Source organism: Natator depressus, chromosome 7, assembly GCF_965152275.1.
Source record: "Natator depressus isolate rNatDep1 chromosome 7, rNatDep2.hap1, whole genome shotgun sequence".
NCBI lineage: Eukaryota > Metazoa > Chordata > Testudines > Cheloniidae > Natator > Natator depressus.
The window spans coordinates 56943902-56949180 of NC_134240.1; the positions used below are offsets into that span (position 1 = coordinate 56943902).

The window sequence follows — 5279 nt, forward strand, 5'->3', positions numbered from 1 at the left end:
TGGCCTGCCCTACAAGGTGAGAAGAGGCAATCCCAAGAGGTATCCAGATAGTTAATATTAGGCTTGCATTATCTGGCCAGATGAGGCTTGGTAATGCAAGGTCATCAGCAAGAGTAAAGGACAATTACACAACATAGCTCTGGTAAGGAATGAGAAAACATTTAGTTTCAGATATGTGGACAGCACCATGCAGCCCCAGGAAGACTTAATTGGATTTTATGGCCCCAAGCTAGCTGCGGGCAGGGGAATAGGGTGTGACTGGCAGCAGCACTAAATGCTTGGGTGGTGGTGCCCTCACTGTGAGATGAGCAGTTGTTCTGCCAGAGGTCATGGAGGAGAGAGAGGAAATGGTTTGCCACCCCCATTTCCCTTGAAGGCTGACATACTTGCTGCTGAGAACTTTGGGTGGTCTCAACCCCCCACCCCCACCCCACTCCGCAGCATCTCCACTTCAGTAGGACTAATGCTATGTGCAATAATTAAGGATGACCCAGTAGGAAGAGGTAAGAAGCAGAGGTCGGGCAGAGGCAAAGGCAGGAAGAGCCTGTTCTGCTTCTGCATATAGAAGAGGAGGACTCATTTCCTGGTGTGATGAGCTCTCACCCCAGGGCACAGAGCTAGGACTGCTATGCAGTTATTAATTGTCCAAATCTTAGTAGCACCTATATATGTGAGGTCAGTCTGTATTAATAGGTAACTCAGCAGCTTCCATGTGGTCTGTTTGCTCAAGGTTTGGCTTTGTAACACATTTGCCTCTGCACTATATAAAAATTCACTGCAGCCAAAAGCTGCATCCTACAGGCTGGATACATACGCTGGAAGTGACACACTTTGTAGAAATGGTAAGTCAATACCCATTTTTCCAATGGTAAAAATAGGATGGACACATTGCTCTTTTAAAAATATAGAATTAGATTTTCTTAGTGAAAGCTTGCCAGGTGCCACAGAACTACTTGTTTCAGAGGAGCAGCCGTGGTAGTCTGTATCCGCAAAAAGAAAAGGAGGACTTGTGGCACCTTAGAGACTAACACATTTACAAACTACTTATGCAACTTGTATATTTCTTACCAAATACTGAGAGGAGTTTAAGGAGAATAAGAATCTATGCATATTAAATTAATTATGCCATGAATATGAATTGAAAAGAAGGTTGCTAGATTCTCTCCCCCACTGTCTATGTATACAACTCAGTGGGTGTTTTGCCAAGTGATCATTTACTGCTGGGAGAAGTCAGGGCTATAAAAGTGTCTCTGATTCTAGAGAAATTTAGACTCACTCTCTACGGATTGATGTAAAGGGTTCCAATGGACCAGTTCATCCACCTCAATGCTCTGATTTCGTGACCCCCAGATCAATAGTATTCAAGAATGGGAAGCTCTCTCATTCCATCAGCATTAGCCAATCGAAACACATTTTGGTGAGTTCAAGGATACACATTTCTTCTGGTTTCTAGAATCTTTTAGCTCATTGTCATGCCAACCCATAACTTTACCCAGACTCTTAAAGATCCCTTAGCACAGTTCTTTAACCTAAATAACCTAGGTTGTCCTGGTCTATTTGCCTTCAACCTTTGACAACTTTTATAAATAATTTGATGTAACAGGCTGAGTTGGATTTTTGTTACCTTGGACAACCTAAAGCTCAGGCCTCTGCAAAACAAATCTAAGTGTTTCAAACCTGATGAGCAGACCAGCTACCAACAGCTGTGGTGGTGAAGACGGCAATGGAATAAGGGAGCAAGAGCAAGCCTTGGTTTCGCTGGATACTGGCTGGTTCAAAAATACTTTGAAAAGCTATGAACAAATAAAAAGAGACGCCTTAGAATGGTAGTCCCATATCAACTTTAGCTACAGCATCGCTATCTCCAATGCTATGTCAGCAGAGTTCTGTCTAACATAGGCAGTTATTAAAAGTTCCCATGAATGGTCAGCTATTCTGTAACCTAGTATTAAAGCATGCCGAGCTAGGGTCTGCAGACTCTGGGAACCACACATTGCTAGTGTCACCATGTAATATTTCCTGTTCAGCAAATCAGCACTAGCAATAAGGTGAGAAACTCTAACGGTAGCTTAGAGAGGTCTTTTCAAATATAATTCACAGATTGTTCATGCAGAGATAACTCTTACATTTCAGATTACTATGCTAAGAAAAAGATATGCCACTATTTTTTTTTATAAATAGGCTATTAAATAAAAGCAGAATCCAAGTTCCTATATTTACAGGAACAGCAGAAGAAACCCAGACAAGGAAGAAATGATAATTTATTGTAATTCTAAATCACATTTACATGAAATTCTTTATTGTCAGGTGCCTGATTTTGCTCTGAATTTATGATCTCCACCCTGTTTTCATTTTGAGTGCCTCTCCTTTTGCTCTGTAACTATTTCTTACATTGCCATTTCATTCAGGAAGGAGGGTAGCAGTCAGAATTTCTCACAAAGCGATCACTCTAGATCTGACCAATCAGTCCTCATCCTCAAAGGAAACTTGCACAACAAAAGACGAACCCAGGTGCTTCAATTCATAGCTTTGCTAGACACTAAAAACCACGGGCTTAATAAAGACACTGGATTTAGGGTTTAATACAACAACCTATAACCCACTAACCCCCCTTTTTATCCTATGACTACAGGTGTATTAAGAGGCCGCTTTACCTTGAATGGTTCCTTAGAATATGTGCCAATTACTTGCGCTCAACTATCTGTTCAAACTGATATTTAGCTGGGTACCTTTCCCAGACCTGAGGAAGAGCTCCATATAGCTCGAAAGCTTGTCTCTCTCACCAACAGAAGCTGGTCTAATAAAAGATATTACCTCCCCCACCTTGTCTCGCTAGTCACATTAGAACCTCCTAATGCCCACTGATGTGCCAAATTGCTGTGTTCCTCTTTACGTCCATCTTGCTGAGATTCTGAAAGCCAGCACCACGTGAGTGTTCCTCAAAAGATGGATTAAGCACCTGATTCTAGAATAATAAATCAGTCTGCACCCTGCTGCACTGTATGAATGACTTGTATTTGCATTCGGGTTGGAGAGAACTTGGTGTGGCAGGTCAAAGAAACAATAGCATATGGCCCTTTACTCACTGCTAGCATAGGCACCTTAGGTGGCTGTGCGAGTGTAAATGTTGCCTTTTAACTCCAGAACTAAAGTCACCTTTTTGGCCTTGTTTATACTAGAGAAACCTGTCAGGCTGACTGCTTGATCCTCTAGCATGCCTTTAATATCCAACCTGTCCACATACTAGATTGTTTCCAGTGGTGCACAGCTTTCAACACGATTACTATGGAAAAGGCAGCTGACTCCATGACTGGGTATTTGGCATGCTGGGGAACAGATTTCCCGTTTGAATTTATTCATGAGTAACAAGATTCCTCTTGATTATTTCTATGCAAGTCAACTATTTTAGCTATTAACTCTTTAGTTACCATGACGAGTCTTCTCCATGTTTCACAGAAGTGCTTCTTGAGTTTCCTCCTAGCCTTTGTCCTCTCCACGACATTATGCGATGCACAATGCTATGCAGAAATGATTGATCCAAAGGCAAAAGGTAAGAAAATCCTGTGGGTGATTTTTGAGAAGCAGAACCAAAATGGTGGGGTTTACAAGACACTAAACTGTGGCTCTGAACAGATCTTTTCACAATGATAAAAATATGAGGCCCACATGGTAATTGATGGATTTAGCTTCACAACACCTGTGTGAGGTAGGGCGGGGCTATTATGTACAATGTGGAACTGAGGCACTGAGAGGCTAAGGCCCAGATCCTTAAAGCATAACAGCTGCCACACTGGGTCAGACCATGGTCCATCTTGCCCAGTTTCTGACAGTGGCCCATCCCAGAGTTTCTGTAGGAGTGTACAGAACAGGACAATTCTGGAGTGTTCCACCCCTGGCTTCCACTCCTGGCTTCCGGCAGTCAGAGGTTTAGGGCTGCCCTGAGCATGGGCATCCTATTGATTTCAATGGGAGTTAGATGCCTAAATACCTTTGAGGATTTGGGCCCAAGTGATTTGCCCAAGATCACACAAAGAAGTCTGTGAATTGAACCCAGGACTCCCGACTCCCAGCCCAGTGCTTTAAAACCCCAAGAATTTAAGACATGCTAGATCCAGAGCCTGAACCAAAGGCCACTGAAGACAGGGGAACGTTTCCAGTGATTTCAGTGCCTTTGGATCAGCCCATGAAATACGTGCCTAAAATGTGATTCAGCTTGATCTGAGAGGAGAATTAACAATCCTCATCTGTAATCCCTCTGCTCCCTACCCTTTGGCTCATTCTCCTATGCCATATGTTTAGATTGTCAGCGGCTTTGGGCAGGGATTGGGTCTTATCCTTGTTTGTAAGGCAATGTGAGAGAATCTATGGGGAATATATAGAAATAAAAACAAACAAACACTTATCCTCCAACCTCACACCAAATCAAGACCGGGTAAGAGACATTTGAAAATAAATTGCACTATTGACATTTAACTCAACATTGCTTATGTGCTTATAGGCTGCAATGATAGGGATGGAGCCTTTCATAAATTTAATACGAGATGGAAGACGAAGGATTGCTTCCGCTGTACCTGTCGCAAGCAAACAATAGAGTGCTGCAGCCTGTGAGTACAAACTAAATACACAGAATTTTTTTCTGCAGGATTCAAAACCACAAGTGTTAGATTTCTTTGGAAAATCCCAAATAATACCCTGAAAATACAGCTGGCTCAAGAGACGTTTTCACTGCTATCCCGGTAGATGATCTACAGATCTTTAACACTAAACTAAACACTAAAAGATTTGGGGGTCATGACTGATAATCAGCTTAACATGAGCTCCCCGTGCAGGGCTGTGGGCAAAAGAGCTAATGCAATCCTGGGATGCATTGACAGGGGAATCTCAAGGAAGAGGAGAGAGGTTATTTTACCTCTGTATTTGGCACTGGGGCAACTGCTGTTGGAATTGTGTGTCCAGTTCTGGTGCTTACAATTCAAGAAGGACGTTAATAAATTCGAGAGGGCTAAGAGAAGAGCCATGAAAATGATTAAAGAATTAGAAAATGTGCTTTGTAGTGATAGACTCAAAGAGAAGGCTAAGGGATGACTTGATTACAATCTAGAATATTTATTAACAGGCTCTTCAGTGTAACAGAGAAAGGTATGACACAATCCAATGGCTGGAAGTTGAAGCTAGACAAATTCAGACTGGAAATAAGACATACATTTTTAAGGGTGAGGGTAAGTAGCCATTGGAGCAGTTTACCAAGGGTCATAGTGGAGTCTTTATCATTGACAATG

General features: G+C 42.2%; 1 long non-coding RNA gene across 1 annotated transcript; it reads left to right on the forward strand.

Moving 5' to 3' along the window:
* Window positions 1–4540, forward strand: LOC141991567 (uncharacterized). Its single transcript, XR_012640388.1, has 3 exons — window positions 1–16; window positions 3457–3550; window positions 4499–4540. It is a non-coding gene; the product is annotated as an uncharacterized LOC141991567 (long non-coding RNA).
* Window positions 4541–5279: the final 739 nt, after the last annotated feature.